Source organism: Mya arenaria, chromosome 4, assembly GCF_026914265.1.
Source record: "Mya arenaria isolate MELC-2E11 chromosome 4, ASM2691426v1".
Lineage (NCBI taxonomy): Eukaryota > Metazoa > Mollusca > Bivalvia > Myida > Myidae > Mya > Mya arenaria.
This window is the reverse complement of record NC_069125.1, coordinates 52,481,148-52,506,536: the sequence shown is the minus strand read 5'-3', so window position 1 is coordinate 52,506,536 and position 25,389 is coordinate 52,481,148. Positions and strand designations below refer to the sequence as shown.

At 35.5% G+C, this 25,389-nt stretch overlaps 1 protein-coding gene across 1 annotated transcript in view; it reads right to left on the bottom strand.

The window, feature by feature from the left end:
* Positions 1 to 25,164, bottom strand: part of LOC128232523 (potassium channel subfamily K member 18-like) — a 115,299-nt gene extending 90,135 nt beyond the window's left edge. The window contains exon 1 of the mRNA XM_052946115.1: positions 24,908 to 25,164. The gene's annotated coding sequence lies outside the window, so the exon portion shown is untranslated. The remainder of the gene's footprint in view (positions 1 to 24,907) is intronic.
* Positions 25,165 to 25,389: the final 225 nt, after the last annotated feature.

Here is a 25,389-nt window from a genome sequence, read left to right as displayed (position 1 = left end):
AAGCTGACTATGGTTATTTATTATTAACTTATTACTTTAGTTTAGATCATGAGGGTTGCGCTCTTCTTCCGTTTCCAAACATTACAAAATGTTTACATGACTGAATATTTTAGAGCATGATGAGCACTTCAATTGCAATGATTTTTTATTTTAATTATTTAATTTTATACCGTTGCGTGACTTGATTTTAACCATATTTTTTAATAACAGTACGAAATCATTTCATCTATCAAACCATTGTTGTATATTTCTCATCTTTAATGACGTTATTTTGTCTGTAATAGTTTCTAGAGCTCATGGCCAACCCTTTTCACGGGATCTCGGGTCTGGATTACGCCTGATGGATGCCAACCTTTGATTTTCTCGCTTATACCAGTAAGAGAGAATAGGGTGTTATCGAGTTATAATAGGCCCATGTGGATTCACAGCTCGTGCTAGTGCTAGTGCTGGTTATACCTTTATAGCTAAGCATACAATTCAGCTCAGTGTAAGGTAATTCGTTGGTGTGCTGGTAAAGCAGGTGAACGATTCTCCATTTATGAACTTTCGAGCACTAGTCCAACGTTGTGCTTGTGTTTGGTGTCTTTATTCTTTATCATTGAATGATGAAACAAGTATGTGGTTGGAATCTCGTAAACCAGTTTAAGCCACCAGTGTTGTTCACCTCTTCCCTGACCGTTCCGATGGAATATAAATTGATGTAATTGATGTAATCTGCGTATATTTATGTTATGTGTCTCATTGAGTGTCTGTTGGGCTTTAATCCGTGCGCCTTTAAACACACTTATAGTTATTTGTTTGATTTCTAGGATTGTCCCTGTATACTGTCGGCAGTCAAGAATTCTAATCCATCTATTGTAAACGATATAAATTGATATAATCGCGTGTGTTGATCTTATGTGTCTCATTGAGTTTAAATATGGGCTTTGATCCGTGTGCCTTTAAATTCCCCCATAGTTATCTTGTATTACTATAATTGTCCCTGAACACTCTTGGCAATCAAGAATTATAGTGTATTATTGATAGTTCGATGACACTCTTAAAAGGTGTAAGTCCGGTCAAAACGTAGTACCTTATCACATGTGTTGTTCGATTGTAGGCAGTTATCTGAGGGTTGTTCAAGATGTAAATATATAACGTTGTTGTTTTAAATTATCAGTTGACGTACTTTGATGTTTTTGGGTAGGATAAACACCAAAATATTCACCGTATTTAAACAATGCAAGGAAGGGAGAAAGAAAGAAAAAGAATGAATGGCGTCTAATTAACCCTGCATGCACGTTCAAAACCAGCATTATGCTCATTTGCAGAATACCAAGAATACCATCTTAAAAATCGTTCTCAAATTTCTTATTGACTTCTGTTTGGTTACACGAGTGATTTGAATTAACGCCATCTGCCATGGTTTGTGAGTAATTACACGTTTTACTCCAATTTCTAAATAGTGCAAAAGGTAAATATATGTTGTCGCATCAAACATTTAATTTTATTACCAGTAAAAATTTGCAATATTGTATTATCAAAGTCATATCATGTTTGAGGGAACACGTGATGTCCTAGTAGATCTCAATGGGATTTGTGAACAACTGAGTTAGTCTTATTTGAGGATCATTTTAACTAATTGTATTAAAACGAGTAATTATTAAAAAATAGTTTCGACAAATTTACATAAAACCTAGATTAAAGAATGTAGTAAAATGATTACTGTTACGGCAATGCGAACAACATGAATGTGACATAAACTGTTCTTACCAAGGTCATGCTCTTAATTAAACTTTTTTTACCTAGAATACATTTCAAATAATAAAACTACTAGACTAGTATTGAAATCATTCAATGGTGAACCATTTTGTTCCTTTTCCAATTCATTATATGGTAAACATGTAATGAGTGCCGCAATATTTTGAATCTCAATCTAAGACTGTTTAGATATTTTGTCTAATCTTTTAAAACAAATGCAAAATGACGTTGCTTGTAAACACAATCCAAGACTGTACAGATGAACATATTACGAGCAATAGAGACCATGTACAATTCTGGTTTACCATAGCATCATACAGCTATCCCTAAAACTCGAGATAAGTGCCACTTTCCAATAATGGAGTCAAAACTCTCCATAACCTATGCTCTTCCCTGGTGTTTTCTGCTTCCAAGAAACACCAAATGTAACTCGCCCAAATTAACTGTCTTATAACACCATGGATTTCGCTATTGTAGATAATCGGTGGTAATCATGCCAGAGTCCGAAAACCTTTTTATTTATAATGGTTACTGCATAAATGATCCTGTTTCCTTCCATGCCTGTAAGTGTGACTTTGTATACGTTTAGCTGTTCGATCTCAGCCCATACGTCTCTAGTACCGTTTCAAAGCATGCTTATTGGCCACTGGAGGGTTTGGTTGCGGGATGAACAGGTATCCTAAATTGACGTAAACATGGCAAGTCCGCTAAAACGATATGTAAACGCCGATTCATATATTAGTGAGATTGGTGATATAATCATTGAAATGACTGACCCTTTTCCGAATACATGTATTAACCGCCTGCGTAGTTAGTTCGTAGAACATGTCAAAGGTTTGAACCCACACGGAGCCTGTTCTGACATGGCCGGCTGCTGGTCCTGTATCTAGTCAAATCAGGCCATGCCGATTGCATTCCTGACCGGCCCATGGCATATATCAAAGGAATCGTTGGTAAAGATGTTCATCAATCACGGTGTCTCATAAGTCCAGCGTGCTGGCATTTAATTGAGAAGGGTGACAATACAATAGACAACCACTTTACTTTATTGTATTGAAAAAAAAACATTCATGCTATAAATAACTCATGATAAAAAATAAAACTATTACGGAAACAAATAGTTCTCTTAATCGCAAACTAATTTGATACACTCTGGTATCACACTGGTTTTATCCGATAACTCTGAGATAACTTTGTGCTACAGATAAATTGGCAGAGAGAACGCCATCGCGTTCATTTACATAAAAAAGAAAGATATTCAAATGTGCAGAAGGACAGACAGTTAAACAAACATATATACCAGGATATTGTATCAAACCAGTACTGATTATCTCACAATACATTCTCGTCATTTGAAGTACGTTTTGTATCACCTATCGAAACTCAAATGTAATTACACTATACATCATTGTAACGGTTTACAAATGTTTCCGTATGTGTATTTGGACATGGCAGTAAATTGGTTGAATCGTATTCATGACTTTTTATATATTGTTATCAAATAAAATCAACAAATAGCCATTCCTTATAGAAAGATAGAAAACTTGAACAAAGAATAAATTCTTCACAGAAACATTTTAAACAAACACTAACAATTATGCAATATAATGTTAAGCTTGATGTGGTTCATTAAACAAATACATGAAAAATGTCTTATATTTATTTTTGTTGAATTGATCTGTTTTTAAATGAGTTTGTCTATGACAATGCACAAGCTTTGAGCTCCAAATCCCATAGGTATTTGATGACCAGTTAGGGAAATGTCGACATTGAAGACTTGATATATTTAAGGACATGACCTGGCCAATTAGATTATACATATTCATCCATTAATTACATATTGGCAAAACATCAGCTTTCATATCCATCTGCTTTCCTTCCGTAGACAACAATATACAAAGTGTTATTAAATCCCACGTAATGTGACTTCTGAATGTCCATGGCATACACAAAACTAATAGAAAAAATGGACAGGTAGTCATGTTGATATACTGGATATCTCGGGTTGCCATTACAGCTGTCATATCTATCAATATCATCGTTTGTTGAATTCAAAACTATTTACCGAGGTTTAAACAAAGTTACGTTGACACCTGATAGGTTCAGAGGAAAATTAATTACGACAGTGAAGCACAAGAGGACAAATGTTCTTGTTCTATTGATGCTCGTTAATGTTTGAATATGATAGTACTTAACATGATATCTTTTCATGTAGACACGCAAACATATCTAAAACAGTCCCATAGTGTATGTTTATTCTCCCGAAAGATTGAATGTTAATATATTTTAAGTAAGAGGTTAAAGCATTTAAATTGAGGAATAAAATCAATTTGGAAAGATTGCTAAAATTGTGGAGGTCAACGTTTTTAATAATTGCAGGACACTCTCTTGAAATATAAAGTACGAATCTGCAAAACTCAATACAAATTAGTTTATAAATCTTGAACACAGTCTCTCTCTCTCTCTCTCTCACTCTCTGAAACAATAAAACTATTATTATTATATTTTCTTTTCCATTACAAAGCACTTGACTTGAAGTAATTTAACATTTCCTTTCAAAAAACAGGAAAACAGGTGTGTGTAAAATGCATTTTCAATAATTACAGTTCGTACATTTACAACCAAACTACAAAAAAAGTTCAATATTGACAATATAATTCATTTTGATTCAAATACACCAAGTCTATAATAAAATATCGAAGCAAACAGGCACTGATAATAACATTTGATTTATATATAAGACCGTTAACAAAAACATGCATTTTAAATGAAACACGATTTAAGTTGGACATGCATTGCAAAGAATTTTATAGCATTCACAGACTTCTAAACTAAGTAATTGGGTTGCATGTGAATTCAGGATACGATTTATCATTTAAAATATTGAAATGTATACCATTGTGCAAGATCATTTCAAACGAACCGTTGTGTATATGTACAAACACATTTTACCGAATACCTCATGTTTACGGCTCGTCTTCACCGGAATTTCTTTCTAAAGCTCTTGGTCAATTCTTATGTAGGATTAGGTGTGATGGTCACCTACTTTTGAAATTTCCAGTTTACACTAGAGAAAGGGAGAACAGCGTTTTATCGTATTTTAGAAATTAGGTCCATGTCGACTCGCAGCTTGAAACAGACGGTGATTCTGATTTCGAACTAAAGCCGGTACATATCAATATCCATGTTCTACTCACAGTTATATGTAAAACGTATTTGAAGTTGATAATTCTCGTATATAATTGCAAGAAAGAGATTTGATTACATATCTATATTGTATTATTAGTAGTTAATCTGACAACATTTGGGGAAATATTTGGACGGTTAAAATATAGAACGTACGAGTATTACAAACAGGCATTTTTAACCATCAGACGAAGTACGTGTCTCCTCATTGAATAGATTCTTTAAATGATTTTCTTTCATCAGGTTATCAAAAAATGAAAGCAATGCAGAGATATAAATAAAGAAACATAAACCTTGAAAAAACAGCGTTATTCAGCATAGGCGTTCCAACAGAAGTATGAATGAATTTATTAATATAATTCATATTAGCAATACAATCAATTATGTTGTTGCGGACGGAATTAAGCATTCCTGCCACCGAGAATTTGCATTATTTTAGTCATACAATGTCTGCTTCAAACAAACATTTAAATATAAGCCAAGAAATATTGGATGTAGTCAGTATGTTTTCAGTTTATTTCTAGTTCTCACCGATGCCAATTATATGCTTACAAAGACATAAACTAGACCAGGAATGTGAGCTTGGGGCCATATGCGTGTGCTCATTATCAATGTTATCAAATAAAACCGAACTACTACATAGATAGGAAGTAAAAATGATATTGCTGTTGAAAGTTGAATAAGTTAAGTTCGACAATAAACATTCATGTATTTAGAGCTTGCAAATTCTAAAATTGCTTAGCTTTGTAAATTTGTACTAATAGCTCGTCACCAAAAATTGAATCATTGTTAGTTTATTGCGCGGGTTCATATCATCAACTGACAAATTAATTATGAGTTTTTATGAGATGCATTTTTTTCTTCTACTATCATAACAAGTCAATGAAATACATTCTGTCGTTTACTTAGAGCTCCACGCCTTGGTTCAAACATATTTCAGATATCTCAGATTTCTTTCCATAAAAGAAATAAAGTTTTAATATTTGTTCGTAGAAGATTCCTTCTTTTTCGCGCACCTGCAATTGATTTATATCCAACGACCATGCTCGACAGCTTTACCGGTATCATTCGAAGATGGCTTCATCGGCCCGAAACTAACGCATTGCACAATCGGATATGACACAATGGAAACTACAGGTACAAACAAAGTAGGTCAAATAAAGGATGGCCGTTATTTGATGCACAAACATCAAGAACTCAGGCGATACCATTCAATCTTAATCAAAGGAAAGTACATGGACACATTAAGTAAATATATAACCTTGCTCAGGCTTAGTTAACGGCTTAAAGATTGCATTGCCATAAGAAGACAACATGGATACAACACAAACCTAAACGTTTTACTTCCAATTATGTTCCTTACTCCTAGGTAGTAAATCTCACTGTAATTGAGGCATAAGAAATGGCACACAAGATAAGGTTTAAACGATTATATATAAAACAGTGTACTATGGGAATATTCGCTTCATTCGAAAGTTTGGATGGAGTCTGACATGATACAATAATAATTAAATAAATAAGTCATATAAATCTTATTACCCTCTTTAATTATATAAAGATTCTGGGAACTGTCTCATCAAGAATACAAGGAACTGTTTTGTTCCCAGAAAAGATAAAATATTTTCAGCAGTGCAGTCCTAGGATGCTTGATAAAGTGGCCCCCTGGAGTCAGTGGTATGTACTGGAATAGGGAAGCAACGCATTATGTGCCTCATCCTTAGCGTTCATTTAAATAGGAGAACTTACTTATTCAGCGTTCATTTAAATAATACAACTTACTTGATCAGCGTTCATTTAAATAATACAACTTACTTGATCAGCGTTCATTTAAATAAGAGAACTTACTTTATCTTATTATAGGAACAGAATGCATCAAAAACCTGTACTATACAGTATACAGATTGAAAGATACAATTTGTCAAAAATATGTAACACATTTTATTCAAGAATACTATGAAATAGTTATTTCGAGTGCAATGGTTGGAACAGTTCTAAGAAAATGAAAGCTATGGACACTGTTCCTGTTTAATAGTTTGAGGACAAACGTTATACTTTAATAAATAAGCTATTAACATTTAATTGTGATATTTGTTTTAGTTATAAATCAGCGAATTATTTTTTTTGTTGTAAAAAGGGTTGCAATTTATTACTTTGTTAAAATTGCATTTAAATCGTTTTATGTTATTTGAAAAACTTTTTAACTTTTCTGTAATTTTATTGATCTAACACCTCTGTTTTAAATACTAATTCGACATGAAGTTTTATTTTGAAGAGTTAATCAATTTATAAAAAATGTTATTTTCGTTATTTAAAGAAACAACAATGACCAACATTTAATATAACACAACTAATTTTGCAAATATCTTACTTACCATGATGCTATCCATAAAGGCACATGTAATTGCCACTCTCATATAGTAGACCCAATCTCGACGTCACTGATACTCTGAACTGACAATTTACACTTCACAGAACCATCGAATGTTACTGTCTGTAATTTACTGTTATAATTAAAACCTTTGGTGTCGCGTTGTGGCTAATCGTCGGTAATCAAGTCAGAATCCACAAACTTTTTATTTATATTGGTTTATTTATATCGGTTATTACATAAATGACCCTGTATAATTTATGTTGATACCTAAAGTTGTGACGTTGTATACGTTTAGCGGTTTGATCACGGCACAAATGTCTCTACCGCTGTATCAAAGCGAGATTATTGGCCACTGGATGGCTTGGTTTGGGGAACTGTGTAAAAAGATATGTAAACACCGACTCAGTAGTTAGTTTGATGAGAGACATAATTATATCAATGATTGTACTCATTAATACAATAAAAAAAATCAAATGTGCAAATGAAGTAAAATAAAAACTGAAATTAATAAGGTTATATAAAAATATATTAAATCATTTTATTATCGCAATCTAGGTTGATTGATAGGTGTGGTCTCGTAATTTAAGACAAAGAGATATTTTTTATAACGTTGCATCATATTTAGTCAACAAGTGGAACCTTTTGCCCATGTATGGTGTTGGGGTGGTACCATAAGGGTTATTTCGTTGGCTTAGTGGTCAGCTGACAGTACAATATTTGTGAAATATTGATTTGGATGAATGTAACCTTAAAATTCAAATCCCTTAACTATCAAATATATGTTTTTCCCCTTTTTGCCCACCAACAGTAGAAATGTTACATTTAAATTAATTTTCAGCCTTTACATAAGATTTTTTTGGATTGTGATATTATTTTTGGTAAAGCCCCAAGCCCCATTCCTATTGAATGATGAAGCAAGCACCTCTCATGTACACGAAGGAATTTATGGAAGGGCATCGGAGTCATTATGAACTAAATTATTTTATTGCATGAATTTATGTCAACTCGTGACTTTTGATGTAATATTTTAATTTAAATCTTTAAAAATCTGCATTCTGATAAGACACACAAGTTAAATTGATTTGAGTGAAAATATGAAAAGCATGTCTTGTGTTTCCGCAAAAACACGATTCTGACCGTGGGGGAGGGGGGTGACTATTTTCAAAGACCTCTTCAAATTTCAAATAATGGAACAGAACTTCTAAATCAAACTTTCAGACTATTGTCTTTTTTTCATCATTTGCAAACAAATTATATATAATATATATGATTATTTAGTGTTGTCTAGCCTGTGTGTTATTTTTTACGAATGTTTCCGAAAACCCGCGTGATGGCGACAATAAGTTACACATGAAAACCATAAACAAATGGCGATAACTATTTGCATACTTATAGGATTTAGCCATGACTTCAAACATTTCCTTTTTATGTTAGAAAGAACGCATATCCACAAAACTTCATAACTAGGTACAAAAAACAGCTTGTTATGTTGTGTGTGGTTTTCAAATAGAGCATGATTAAATTATGTTTTGGATTTATTCCTTGTGGTTTTATAATCAATTGCAATTAATTACATTAGTTTACAAATTACCGCTGTCGATACGCACCGTCGTTAGCCTAACAAGTTGAGTTTAGTCTTTTCATATTTCTTACTTAGCCCGGGGTATTTGATGATCAGATCTGTCCATTTCGACATTGCAGCTCTGATACGCAAACTGACATGACCGGGCCAATTTGATTATACATCTATATCCATTAATCAAACATTGGCAAGAAAACAGCTTTTCAATTTCCACATGCTTTTCTTGAACTTTGAACTATAGATTACACTCACATGGTATGTACCACACTCTGCAGAACAGAATTATATGATTATGAAATCAAGCCTCTTTATTTACATTCTGCATGAACCTTCTGACTGTTCGAGGTATTCTTACAATATGAAATGAACAAATCAAATTATGGATATATATAGAGAGAGAAAAACAAGCTTATATCATTAGTATGGACCGCGGAAACGGAATAGAATAATAATTTAAATGTATATGGTCAGAACAACATCATACCAGAAAAATAAAGATAAGTCACGAAACTTGACGTGTACGCGTACTTGTTATTGGGTGTTGAATCGTAATTGAAATCAAAATATGCTACAACTATTTGAAATCAAATCGATGTCTTAATCTTACTCGGTTTCTTACAAACTGGAGAAATGCGATGTCGCGGGTTGCTCTTAAACTGTCAGATCCATCATTTGCATTGCTCATTAAATTGAAAAGACTGTTTGTCTCAGAAAGAGTTGTTGTTTTTTCACCAATATTTCTCGTTACATTTACGTCAACAAGACGACCAAACTGCAACTGCTGTTCATGTTTTTCTGGTTATTTTCTACATAAATTTTCTTTAAAAGAATTCAATTTATGTAGACACGCAACATGTACTTACCGATCCGGTGTAAATCTAAATTTTCGAGAAGATTGAATGCAAATGTTTTTATACGCGCTCTTTCAACCATTTAGAAAATAATATCCTAGTATGCAGATTAATATCTTTCGTTAAGATAATATTTCGGAAAGCAGATAAAAATACACTTTATCATTAAATGATCAAAGGTGTATATAATTGACTGGAAATCGCACCACTTTTTGTGGAGAAGGGCCTAAGTGGAAGGCGAGGTCAAGCCATTTCCGGCCCAAATTAGTTTTTTTTGTCGTTTATTTGTTGTTGTTGTTTTTTTGAACGGGTATAAAACAAAATCTTATAAATGCTAGCTCATAGCATCTGTCATGGACAAATTTTTTGCCTCATATTTTTGTCTTACTATGACTCTCTCATTCCGAAAAAAATGTCGATTAACATGATATTCTCTATTTCATTTATGACAGTGTTCGTAGTTAAAATTGGAAATGGAGGAAGTCAAAAAACTGTTTTTGCTATGTGTTTGGTTTGAAACAAGACACGTTTTGTATTAATTGTCCAAGTGAGTATTAAATTCACAGAGAACTTTCCACGATTTGCCCTTGAATTATCTTAAATTCTTAAATGTGTATTTTGTATAATAAAAATATTTTGAAGAAATAAAGAACTACATGAATGAGATTTGAACAGACAGGTACAATTAGTAAAAAGCATGTAAAGATATATGCTGTAGTACGTGTACTATAACAAATTTGTTCAATATCGATTTTTGGAGCAGCAATGTGTTGTTGTTTTTCATCATCGGTTTTGGGGGCAGCAATGTGGTGTTTCCTGTTCATCGTCCGTTTTTGGGGCAGCAATAAGTTGTTTCTTTTAATCATCGGTTTTGGGGGCAGCAATGTGTTGTTTCTTGTTCATCATCGACTTGGAATGCAGCACTGTGTTGTTTCTAGTTCATCATCGGGTTAGGGGGCAACAATGTGTTGTTTCTTGTTCGTCATCGGTTTTGGAGGCAGCAATGTTTTGTTGTTTTGTTCATCATCGGTTTTGGGGTCAGCAATAAGTTGTTTCTTGTTCATCGTAGGATTGAGTGACAGCAATGTGTTGTTCCTTGTTTATCGGAGTTGATGCCAGCAATGTGCTGCGTCTTGTTCATCATCAGTTTCAACATCACCAATGTGATGTTTTTTTTTATTTTCATCTGGGTGTTCAGCTTTTTATTGTTTTTTATGTGTTTTTTGTTCTTTTTAAGCCGAAAAAAACTGGATACAGAGATGGTTTTCTTTAAGCACAAACGTGATCAATCCGTGACAGTTACCTATAACTGGGTTAGCAGATGCACAGCATAACTATTTGTTTGCACAGGAGTGAACAATGAAACGATGCGCTCGAATCACCAGACGCATCATCCATATCATTCTGTGACAGTAACCTACAACTGGGTCAACAGATGCACAACATAACTATTTGATAACGCTGGAGTGAACAATTAAACGATCCGCTCGAATCACCAGAGGCACCGTCCATATTGGAGGATATCTCAATACTGCCATGCGTCAAAACAAAATGTTGTATAATTAGTTTCATTTGCAACAGCGGTGAACAATATTAATTCGTAAAGAATATTCCTCGTTTTTGTGCAGTGGTGTTTAACATAATTCTGATTATTATTTTGAAATGATTGTAGATGAAAGCGGAAATAATCTTGCTTTTCGCTGAAAGATAAAAAAAACAACAGAAAACTGCTTCTGGTTTGTATTTTGCTTGGAGATTGTTCAATGAGTTATATAATCGAGTTTCTGGGAACTCGAAATAAGCAGGATGTAATGCAAATATCTAAGTCAATATTCAAAATGTTGCTTCAAATTCCACGCAAATGTGTATAATTTTGTTCCTGATGAAACAATCAACTAAATAAATGAAATGTCTGGATCCAGATACGATCAGTCAAAAAAGTGTACACAACTATTCTGTAACTTGTTTCAGATTAACGAAGTTTTCACCATCACTTAGTGGATTACATCATTGTCATTTTAAACACAGAATTATATACATATCAGACCAAACAATATTATTTCTTATCTTCTGTTAACCAAGGTCCTGTCTTTATTTTAGATTAAGACCTCAATAAATAACAGACAATTGGAGCTAACACGTACGTGATTACTTTTATGACTATGCTGCCTTGGGACAGGGTGTTTTTACGTGACATTATTAAAATAGAAAACATAATATTTATTAGCGATGTGAAAAATAATTAGTAACCTTAACCCGGTCATGCGAGTGGCCTTAACCTTAAAGCTTAGGAACCCGGATCGTGTCTTATTTTGGTGGTCACTTATGCCAAATAATTTCGGAATTGAACGATGCATGGCCGTCTTGAATCGGCCACGAGCCACTTTTGTCTCCGAGGCTTATGTAGCAGAACTGACTAATTTCCGAGACGTCGAAGCTAAGGACCCAAGTCTTGAGTGCGATTTTTTCGTTATAATGTGGTGGTCACTTCCGCCAAATTATTGAAAAATCCCATTATGAATGCAAACGTAATGGACGATACACGAAAGCGGATCGGACAGCAAAACGGACAGGGACATACGGATGGAAAGGCGGACGGTCAGACTGACCTAATGACATGCGTTACAAATTCACTTTGTAAGGTGGGCGTATAAAACTCATAACACTATCTCAAAAAGCGCATTCTCTGATTTGAACCTCGAGTAATTTGGTTGCATGTTAATTCAGTGCTTCGCAGGGCATACCATTTATCATTTTAAGTACTGAAACGTGTATAAGTGTGTAACATCATTTCAAACGAATCATGGTATTTAAACAAAAACATTTCTCCCAACATCTCATTCTGACCGATTATGTATTATGGTCAACTACCTCTGAAATTTCACGTTAACACCATGCTAGTTTAATAAAATGGAGAACAGCGTTTATCGTATTTTAGAAATTAGGCTCATGTCGACTCGCAGTTTGAAACTGGTGGTGTTTCTGATTTCGAACTAAATCCGGTACGTACTAATATCCAAGTACCTCTCAGAGATATAAGTAAAGTTAGTTGATAATTATTGGCTATTTCGGTTAGATGCTTGGGAATGTTTGGACGGTCAACAATTAGTACATACGAGTATTACGAACACACATTTTCAACTTCCAGGCTTATCAAAGTACGTGTCTCCTCATTGGATAAATTATTCAATTGATTTCCGTTCATCAGATAATCATAAATTTGAATGCAAGGCAGCGATATAAATTGAGAAGCATACACCTTGCACGAATAGCGTATTTTAGCATAGGCGTTCAAACAGGAAGGATCTATGTATTTATTATTAGAATTTATCTTTACATGTGTTGTATCACATTTCTACTGCAAGATATCCATGTCCAACATGTTATAGTTTGTAAAATATGCCTCTTTATCAATTATCTGAAATTTAGAAACAAAACTTAATAAGTAATACAATCAAGAATCATGGTGTTGCAGTCGATATCTGGTTTTCCTACCACATTAAATTTGCAGTGTTTAGCTCATATCAGGTCTACTTCAAACAAACATATAACAAGAAGCCAAAAATATTGGATGTAGTCAGAATGTTCTCAGTTTATTTCTAGTTCACACCGATGCCAAATATATGTTTACAAAGACATAAACTAGACCAGGAATGTGAGCTTGGGGCCATATGCGTGTGATCACTATCAATGTTATCGAATAAAACCGAACTGCTTCATAGATGAAAAGTAGAAAATGGTTTTACTGTTGAATATCGAATTAGTTAATGGAATTATTACATAGAGTATTAAGAGCTTTCAAATTCTGAAATTGCTTAGTTTGATAAAATTTCTTTTGTTATTTAGTATATGTATAATATACTTTTTAAAAACAACGCTTATACTGCTGTTTATGGGTCCGATTTAATCCTATATTCCATATATTATAATATAGTTCCATACGGCACGTTAACCAATTGCTACTTTGCACTAAAATGGGTATATCGGTAATAAAATTCTCAATAATAATTTGCAAAGGTTATTTGCATGATCAAAAGTGCTTTCAGCCGCTCATATAAAACATTTAAACGTGATCATCCGTTTACGTACAGTTCTAGCTCGTCACCAAAGAAAGTTTTAATAGAATTGAATTATTCTTATCCTATATTTTCCACGTACAAATGATCGAAGGACAAAAAAAACTGAATGTTTATGCATTATAATAGATATTTTGCACGAACAAAACTTATTTTAAACGTTGTTATGAATATATTAACTGGATCGTCAGTACACATATGGTTCTTTCTCGTCAAAAAAGAAAGGTTAAATAGAATTGAACTATTTGTCTTTATTTTCCGGGTTCATATGATCAACTGACAAATTCATTGAAAATAATTATGCGTTTTTAATGATTTACATCTGTTTTCTTCTACAATTATTACAACACCATGAAATGCATTTTGTCTCCAAAACGCGCTCCTGTAACGGATTTGTATCCACAGAATGTGCCCGACAGCTTTACCGGAATTATTCGAAGATGGATGCATGGGTCTGAAAATGACGTTTTGAACAATCGGAGATTATATAATGGAAACTACAGCACAGGTACAAACCAAGTAGGTAAAAAGTTCAAAAACCTCAAGCTCAAAAGCTCAGGTGAGAAAATTCAATCTAAATCAAAGGAAAGAACTGAACACAAAGTAAACCCATTACCCTAACAAAGCTTCGTTTACGGCTCAAAGATTGCATTGGCATCAGAAGACAACATGGATACAACACAAACTTAAACGTCCAATTATGTTCCTTACTCTTTGTTTTTCGTATTGTACTAGTTAAACTAGTTAACCCCACTGTAAGTGAGACATAAGAAACGTTCATACAACTATAAGGTTGAAAAGACAAGATTGTGAAACAGTGTAAAATAGAAATATTTGCTTCATTTTTAAGTTTGGATGGAGTCAGATATGCTAATACTTAAATAAGATTAAATCGCATTCAAATAATCAAGTCACATAAATCCTATTACTCTCATTTATTTATATAAAGATTCTGATTGCTGTCTCATCAAGAATACAAGGAACTGTTTGTTCCCAGAAACGATATACAGCAGTGCAGTCCTAGGATTCTTGATAAAGTGGCCCCCTGGAGTCAGTGGTATGTACTAAAATAGGGAAGCAACACATTATGTGCTTCCACCTTAGTGTTCGTTTAAATACGAGTACTTACTTGATCTAATTATCATAGGAACAAAACGCGTCCAAACATGTACTGCATAAGTCGAAAGATTGATGTTGTAAAAAAGTGTGACACACTTTATTCAAGAATACTATAATATATATAAAAAATACTAAAATAAGTATTGATGTTCTATGTCTATGGCGTTTACCCTGTGTCATTAAACGGGGTTTATGTCTAAACTTTTGGCTACTGAGCTTTGTCGGACCGTATTTGGTACAAAAACGAATATGGTACAAATTTGTACCATATTCGGCCGAATATGGTACAACTGTCTAATTGTACCATATACGTATCTGCAGTTTTGGGGTAAAATGCCTGACCAAATATGGTACAAACTTGTACCATATTCGGATGAAAAATGTACCACATTCGTTCCGAATATGGTACACACTCATCATCGTCATCGTCATCATCATCATCGTCATCATCATCATCATCATCATCATCATCATAACTACAATTTGCATCAACGTCATCAATACCATCATGAAAATAATCATCATCGTCATCATCATCATCATCATCATCATCATCATCATCATCATCATCATCATCATCATCATCATCATCATCATCAGCATCATCATCATCATCATAATCATCATCATCGGCGGCCGGTAATCATTGGCGTCAACATAATAAAAAACTTTTTTCATCATCATCATTATAATCATTATCATCGGCCGATAAACATCGCAGTTATCATCATCACAATCATCAAACCCCAATCATCATCACCATTGTCATCATCATCAATTACATCATCATCGTCACCATTAACGCCATTATCATCATCATCGTCATGATGATGACAAAAGTTTTGATGATGATGACGACGATCAAAATTACCGTCATCATCATCATCACAAACTTTTATCATCATTGTCATCATCATCACCATCATTATCACCACAATCATCAAGGTCATCATCATCAACACCATCATCATCATCACCATTATCATCATCGTAATGAAGATCACAAAAATGTGATGATGATAACTGCGATGTTTTTCGGTCGATGGTGATGATGATGACAAAAGTTTTGTAATGATGATAACGACGGTCAGCACATCATCATCATCATAATCTACCGATAAAAATCGCCGTCAGCATCATCAAAACACATTTGTCATCATAATCATCATCATTATAATAATCATCATCGACCGATAAACATCGCTGTCATAATCATCAAAATACGTTTGTTATCATCATCATCATCATCATCATCACATCAATTATCAACACCCCAATGATCATCATCGTTGTTATCTTCACCAACACCACCATCATCATCACCATCAAAACCAACATCATCATATCCATTATCATGATCGTAATGGTGATCACAAAAGTTTTTTTTGTGATGATAATGACAGCGATGTTTTCGGTCGATAATGAGGATGTTGTGATGATGATGACGACGATGAGAATATCATCATCATCATCGGCCAATAAACATCGCCATCATCATCATCACAAATATTTTGTTATCATCATCATCATTATCATCATCGTCGGCCGATAAACATCGCCGTCATCATCATCTAAAATCTTATCATCATCATTATAACCATCATCATCGTCCGATAAACATCGCTGTCATCATCATCCCAAAACGTTTGTTATCATCATCATCATCATCATTATCATCATCATCATCACCACAATCATCAAACCCCAATCATCATAACCACTGTCATCATCATCACCACCACCATCATCATCACATTTTTTTTACCATCATCATCATCACAAATGTTTTGTCATCATCATCATCACATATTCATTTTACATTTTGTATTTTATAATTTGTTTCATTCAAGAGATTCAACAAACTTGTACTTTTTTCATTTATTGGTATACTGACAGGATTTTTCAAAGTAATATTGAAGAACATAGAACAGCATTTAAATTTTAATCCAACTGTAGCATTTTGACCAGTCATAATATACATATATACATTCATTTTAGTAGCAGCCAAAATATCCCAAATGTGCTTCGTAAAAAGTTACCATTAAATGAGCAAATGACAACAAATTTCCGGTAGAAGAACATAATCATCAATCACAAAAATAACATAACAGGTTTCCAAACACCGATATACATGTATATTTCACCTGTAATGTCTGTACATGACATCTATGATATCATACCAACCGATTCCACTAACACGCAAACGCAGCCATGCGTTTGCCCATTTTGGCCCCTTGATGATTTCTTTTATTGCCGAAATAAGACCGCTGTTTCTGCCCGCTCTTGTTAATAGGAAACGAACGCTAACAGGATTTCTGTTACTAGTATCTAGTCCAATATCCGGCCGAATGTAAATTCTAGGTGTTTGCAAACTCATTGACCTTATTAAATCTCTAAAGGGTTTGCCGACCTTCGCCAACACAAACTGGATTGACGGGTTTGATTGTATGCAGAACTTAAAAATTTCAACTTGAATGTGAAGTGGTAACATCAGAAATGGAAAAGTCGTTCGCCTCTGTGCCCTCCTATTGTTTATCATATCTTGAAGCTCTTTCAGGGCTGAACACACAGAGACGTCACCGTTGTCGCCAGAGTCACCGTTGTCGCCGGAGTCACCGTTGTCGCCGGAGTCACCGTTGTCGCCGGAGTCACCGTTGTCGCCGGTGTCACCGTTGTCGCCGGAGTCACCGTTGTCGCCGGAGTCACCGTTGTCGCCGGAGTCACCGTTGTCGCCGGAGTCACCGTTGTCGCCAGAGTCACCGTTGTCGCCGGAGTCACCGTTGTCGCCAGAGTCACCGTTGTCGCCGGAGTCACCGTTGTCGCCAGAGTCACCGTTGTCGCCGGAGTCACCGTTGTCGCCGGAGTCACCGTTGTCGCCGGAGTCACCGTTGTCGCCGGAGTCACCGTTGTCGCCAGAGTCACCGTTGTCGCCGGAGTCACCGTTGTCGCCGGAGTCACCGTTGTCGCCAGAGTCACCGTTGTCGCCGGAGTCACCGTTGTCGCCGGAGTCACCGTTGTCGCCAGAGTCACCGTTGTCGCCGGAGTCACCGTTGTCGCCAGAGTCACCGTTGTCGCCGGAGTCACCGTTGTCGCCGGAGTCACCGTTGTCGCCAGAGTCACCGTTGTCGCCGGAGTCACCGTTGTCGCCGGAGTCACCGTTGTCGCAAGAGTCACCGTTGTCGCCAGACGCAGCGTTGTCGCCAGAGTCATCGTTGTCGCCAGAGTCACCGTTGTCGCCAGAGTCACCGTTGTCGCCGGAGTCACCGTTGTCGCAAGAGTCACCGTTGTCGCCAGACGCAGCGTTGTCGCCAGAGTCATCGTTGTCGCCAGAGTCATCGTTGTCGCCAGATGCAGTGTTGTCGCCAGACGCAGCGGTGTCGCCGGAGTCACCGTTGTCGCCAGAGTCACCGTTGTCGCCAGACGCAGCGTTGTCGCCAGACGCAGCGTTGTCGCCAGACGCAGCGCTGTCGCCAGAGTCACCGTTGTCATACGACTGTTCTAAGCGTGATATTATGTCCTTGTACACGCGTTGATTGATACGGATACTAACGTAATGCATGCCAAATCCTTCTGGGAAATACCCCAATGCAATTGTTCCAACATCACCATCGAACTTTCCATCTGCTGACACAATTGATGAGTGTTCTAGTCCTCGGGTACAAACTACCAGGCACTGCAAATTATATTCTCTCATAAGTGCAATGAGCGTGAGGTTGTCGCCGTATGTCCCATTCTTAGACATATTCTTAACGTATTCATCAAATGTTTCATCATAGACAAAAGTTTCATAGAAATATCTGTTTTCTACAATGTGATGGACTGCTTCCTTACGTAAAGCATCTACGTCTTTGTATATACCAATTTTACCAAGTTGATGCGATATAGCAGCAAATTGACAATTTCCATCCGGATTTGGGTCCATGGCAATATTCACCCCATCCAACAACTGCAGATTTTCATGGTGTGTTGAAACATGATAGTACTTAGTTCTGTGATTTTGTTTCTCTGAGCGGTTCTGTTTTAATGAATGTTTTTTTAATTTTTCGTTGTTTCTCTAACGCAACAGTTAGGCTAGTCATGTTTTCGACCCCAACCGATTTGCTTACGAATCCAAGTTCGGGTTTGTTCGGTACTTGAAATGACACGATATAAACACCATTTCGTTTTACTTTTTCTACCTTGCCTTCGATAACATATCTTTTGGTTGGCACCCTGGATTTTCGAAAGGGATAGCGAATTAATACTGTCTCTCCTACTTTGTACTTGCTTGGGGAAGTTGCGTTTTTCAACAGCGACCTGTAAGCCTTTTTATTTGCTCGCCGTATGGTTTTCTTTATTTCACGAGAACTATGACGTTCTTTGGTAAAAACATGACTTCTTCCGTAGTAGGCTTCAAAGGGCGTGAGACCCCCAAGAACTCGTTTGAAACTTGTGTTTATGGCATAGGCTAAATCTTGAAGCCCTTCGACCCAGTTAAATCCACGTTTACTTTTTGTTGCAAATAGAATCTTGGCCTTTATAACACTGTTTGACCTTTCACACTTGCCCTGTGATTGAGGATGATACGGCCTACTATTGATCATTTTGATGTTGTACTTGTTCAACAAAAGTTTCATACTAGGGCCTTTAAATTCCAGTCCGTTGTCACATTGGATGATGTCAGGGGCAAGGTTAACCATCAACACGTCCTCTAATGCCTTTGCAACTTCACGCGAACTCTTCGTTTTCAGGGGTTTTGGCATAACGTACCTAGAATAAACGTCCACGACTTGTAGAATATAACTGTATGTGGACCCCTTGTAGCTAACACTTTGATTTTTCATGTTAATTAAGTCAATCTGCCATCTTTTGCCTGGTTCCTCTTCTGTAATTGTCTTTGGCGTTGGCTTGTTTGTAAATCTCGGATACTTCTCATGGTAATACTTGCTATTGTACAGTATTTCAAGGATAGCTTGTTCCGAGAACCCCGTGTAATTTACTTTCAGTTTGTTGTAAATAACCCTTGCTCCACATCCTTTGTTTTCCATGAACATCTTCTCAACAAATCTAGGAAGATCTTCTTTCACAAGGACTTGCTTTCCGCCACACAATAAAGAACCCCGGTCACCAAGCTCGAAGTCCTTACGTTTTCTAATCATGGCCAAACAATTATTCTCTTCAGGTGTCCGTTTCTTCACAGGGACATCGAACGATCCGTTTAAACATCTGACAATAATGTCGTACTTCGACCTGGGCAAGCACCCTAATTGCTTCCTTTTTCTCCTAATTGCTTCCTTCATCTGAAATAATATAATAAGTTATTATACATTTATACTTCATTAGTTAATAGAGCTTGTATTGAACACCGCGTGTCGAAAACGAATGTCTCACGACATGAGCTGAGCTAAAATCACTCGTCTGATAGCTCCGCTAAAATTTACAATCCGAACTTCCGGGCAATATGCGCAATGAAAGTAGCAAGTACTTCATGTAAAGTTTCATTGAAATCCAACCGAATTCAAATTCAGGGGAAAAATAGCGGGCAAACTTATGGCGGTCAACGGACAAACGGTCTGTAGAAACCAATGCTACGTGGATGGAAGGGATATAAAGAAGGGGCCCTGGGGGCCTAGGTCGCTCACCAGAAGTCACGACTAGGCAGGGTTCGAAGGTCAAAGACCTATAAACTCCATAAAATTTAAAATGTTCAAATCTACAGATTAAAGGAGCTCGATCTGATTTTGGTGGAAAATACACTTTCGAAAAAAATTGTTTCCAAAAGTCGCTATTAATGATTTTGTGAATTGTTTGGGTTAATCTAAAAATACTGACCAGAGGACATTGGATGACATCAAATACAATCCGAAAAAATAACAAGATTTTTTATTTTTCAATTAAAATACACCAAAATTGGTATTTTTGTCCTATTTATTGAATAGGAATGGAATAGGCCGAAAATATCGCGTTAGTAGATCTAACGCGAAATCCATTTTCCATGCATTTTCAGTTGTTTTACGATAGAATTTCTTCGATATAATTCAATATCCTTTGGTCAGTAGTTTTAGATTAACCGAAAACAATTCACAAAATCATTAATACTTTAATAGCGACTTTTGAAACAATTTTTTTCGAAAGTGTATTTTTCACCAAAATCAGATTGAGCTGTAATAACTGTAAGGAAAATAAAGGCAAAAGCTTCAAAATTAAGTCACTTGGTCAAGGTTTAATTCATCAAAAGTCGAAAGTTCAATAGAAAATGTCACATAACAAATATCAAAGCTCTGGGCAAAGTGGTTTTAGAGAAAAAGATATATATTTTTAAATTTCTCTATATAATAATTATATAGTTAAACTAAGCGTTTTTGTACCAAATACTGTCCGACAGAGCAGTATAAGTATTTCAAGTATGTTTTCATTTATTTTATGCTGCTTTTTACTTTAATTTTCATTTTACAGTGATTAGCGTTTATTTTCTGGGTTATATGGAAATCCACACAGTCATTTGAACGTAAATGAACTAAAAAAGCATTGCAATTTGAAATGCTAACGTCTGACAAGCTTTACCAGTCGGTATATAATTTATTTATGAATTTATTTTAAAATAAATGTCTGTTTTCATGGGCAAATCTTGCCCAATGTTTGGCTTGGGAGTTCGTGCATTTTGTTTTCAGAAGAAAAGTTAACAAAAATGAAACAGTAGAAGTATGCAGATGTATATTATGTAAATATTCAACACAGGCACGGGACGGTGCCAATTTTTACCCCAGGGGCATAATTTGAACAATCTTAGTATAGGACCCCAAAATTATGTCACATACCAAAATTATGTCACATACCAAATATCAAACCTCAAGGCCTTGCAGTTTCGGACAAGAATATTTTTAAAGATTTCACTATGATTTGCCTTTTCGTTGCCATGACAACCAGAGTTCTTCATGAAATGGAATTCTTTGAACAACTTTGGTAGAGCTTGATGCAAGGACTATTCCTGCCAAGTTTCATTGAATTTGGCTTAGCGGGTTAGGAGGAGAAATCGTTTGAAGAAATTGTTGACGGACGCACGTACGGACGCACGCACGCACGGACGATGGACAACTTGCCATCACAATAGCTCACCTTGATCACTTTGTGCTCAGGTGAGCTGAAATGTATCTTGAGAGCTGATGATGGACAACATTTTTCATGAAGTTTCATGACTGTAGCTTAAATATTTTAGCAGTTTAGGAGTTACGCACCCGGAAGGAATGCCACGGACAATTGGATAGACGGACGGACAACTGCAAATGCACTCTGAGGGGGGGGGGGGGGCATAAAACATAAAAATCAATGCATGTTAAAACATCAATGCATATTAAGACAACTGAAAATTAAAATTATGTACAGTACTTACTGTCAAGAATTCTTTTGAAGTTTGAAGAAAGTTTGGATTTCAATTCTTTCTAGTCGAAAATCACAACTTTTCTTGCCGACCGCCAAGTCAAATATGGTTACTGACTTCTGAGTAAGACTCGTGTGCAAAATTCCCGCCTTTTTAAAGCGGCACGTTATCAAAGAAAAAATCGGAAACTTCAAAGCTTTGTCGGCTTCTCAGCAATATGACGTCGGAACGACAAATCAACTTTACAAAGTAAGGCCAAATAAAACATTATGTCTGGTTCCGGTGACATGCCCCCAAAAAGTAGGTAGGGTAGGTCGGCATTTCTTTTTATTTTATTTATTTATTTATTTTTACTGATGCTGAGTGAAAGGTGATATAATAACGTTATTTTAATGTATATTTTGTGTGATTAAAGTCTTCTGTGCGTGCAACACTAAGCTTTTTATGTACTGTAAACATGCATAGTGTGCAAGCTGGAGGAGTTTTATGCACATTTAACCCTATAGGTTTAATAATTGTTTCTTTCTGTACGTGTTATATTTTGAAAATATAATTCGCTATAAACGAGACCATTTTCGGTGCTTGCTATGACTAGTACAGTATTTATGCAATTATATGGCAAAATCATGGGTTGTAGAACATTTTAAATTGACTGAATATCAGCGTAAAAAGAAGTCGCAGGGAATGCTTTACGTTGAATGCTTTAGTGCTGTGCAAATTCGTACATTTATTTAAAAATATGAGGTTTTGATTCGAACCTTGCCACAAGATCAATGTATTTCTATTTTCAAAATTTACTTTCCCTTAATCAAGACAACATATTATAGATTCAAAACTTAAACTAAAATTATTAAGTTTTGTTTTATTTTTAGAATGTTTACATGAACGCTTTAAAAACGTTCTTTACAATTCTCTTGAATATTGAGTAAAAAATCGGACCAATTTTTTCGTATTCAAATAAAAAAAAGTTTAGGGTCGGGCGAAAAAAATAGGTAGGGTCGGGTCACCGGAACCAGACAATTTTTTTCTTTTTGCCTAATGTTTAGGTATACAGTCACACCTGTCTAAAGCAGCCAGTCAAACATCCTTATTTTTGGAGAGATATATTCATTTAAAAGAGCTCAAAATCTCTTAAATCGGATTTTGGTGAAAATACACTTTCGAAAAAAAAAGTTTTAAAAATTTGAAAATTGCTATTAATGATCTTGTGAATTGTTTGGGTCAATCTAAAACTACTGACCAAAGGATATTGAATTATATCGAAGAAATTCTATCGTAAAACAACTGCAAATGCATGAAATATGAATTTCGTTAGTTATTTTTTCGGCCCAATTTCTTGTTTATTTTTCGGATTTTCTCATGCAATATCTTCTTGTCAGAAGTTTTAGATTGACTCAAACAATGCACGAAATCATTAATATGGCTGACGCGACGTCATTCGACCAATCGAATGCGACGTCGACATTCCTGCAACGACGTTTGCTTAAAGCAATCATATCTGGACAAAACCTACCAATTATTATTAAAATGTATTAAAATATAAGCATTAATACCGAGGGGTATTAAACGATCAAATTTTCCAAGAAGCGCTGGCGCGCTTCATGGATTTGCTCGCCTACCTTTACCCTTACAAGTTCACACTCTATGAACATAACCAAAATGCGATAATCCTCAAACTTTTACAGAGTTACCTGGAGCAAGCACGTCTCTAGTCTTAGAGTACTAGTACTTAGTAACCAGTACTAAGCAGATACATTCGCCAGTAATTGACAACTGCCCTACTTGAAACAGCGGTAGGGGAAGAAATCATTTCGTGACCAATCTCCACGAAAGTATCTGGCCCGCCCGGGAATCGAACCCAGGCCGCCTGCGTGCCAATCTGACGCGCAACCGACTGAGCTAGCCGGCGAAACAGTTACACAACCAGCAAAATCCATGTAAAGTGTGGTTAGGTTAGCTGTTTCTGTTACTGCTAGTTACGACGACGACGACGACGACGACGACGACGACGATGATGATGATGATGATGATGATGATGATGATACTTTTGTCACTTCCAATATTAGGTTAATACAATGTATTTGAGTTTGAAAAAAAGTTTACACATTGGCAGACTATTTCATTTATTAAGAAATACATAATTTATGTACCATATACGTAGGCCATTTTCATTTTATGAGTTTTTTTGGTATGTACCAAATACGTTTTGGCGAGCATAGAAAAACTTATTCCAACCGAATATGGTACAATGTTTGTACCATATTCGGTCGAAAATTGTACCATATTCGGTCCGAATATGGTACATTTGTACCATATTCGACCGAATATGGTACATTTGTACCATATTCGTTTTTGTACCAAATACGGTCCGACAGAGCTTGTTTCTAAAGCTTTTAACATAAGTATTGCAATTTATTAGTTTGATAAAATTGCATTAAAATCAATTGATTGTATTTAAAAACAACTTTAGACTTATAAATTCTTCTGTTATTTGATAGAGTATCCATCTTCTGTATAAAATACTTAACAATTTAAAGAAAATATTTTTCCGTTATATTTAAAACAGAACAACAATGAACAAACATTACTTATAATAGAAAATAACTAATTTTACAAATATCTTACCTATCATGATGCTATCCATAGAAGCATATGCAACTGTCATTCTCATATTTTAAACCCATTCTCGCCCTCACCGATGCTCTGAACTGGCGCTTAACACTTTCCAGAAACATCCAATGTTACTGTTTGTAATTGTCGCTAGTGTGGTTATACGTCGGTAATCAGGTCAGAATCCACAAACTTTGTATTGATATTAGTTTATTTATATCGTTTATTACATAAATGACCCTGTATAATTTATGTTGATACCTACAGTTGTGACTTTGTATACGTTTAGCGGTTTGATCACGGCACAAATGTCTCTACCGCTGTATCAAAGCGAGATTATTGGCCACTGGATGGCTTGGTTTGGGGAACTGTGTAAAAAGATATGTAAATACCGACTCAGTAGTTAGTTTGATGAGAGACATAATTATATCAATGATACAATATAAAAAAATCAAATGTACAATTCAAGTAATAAATGATTTGATATGGAAAGTGAC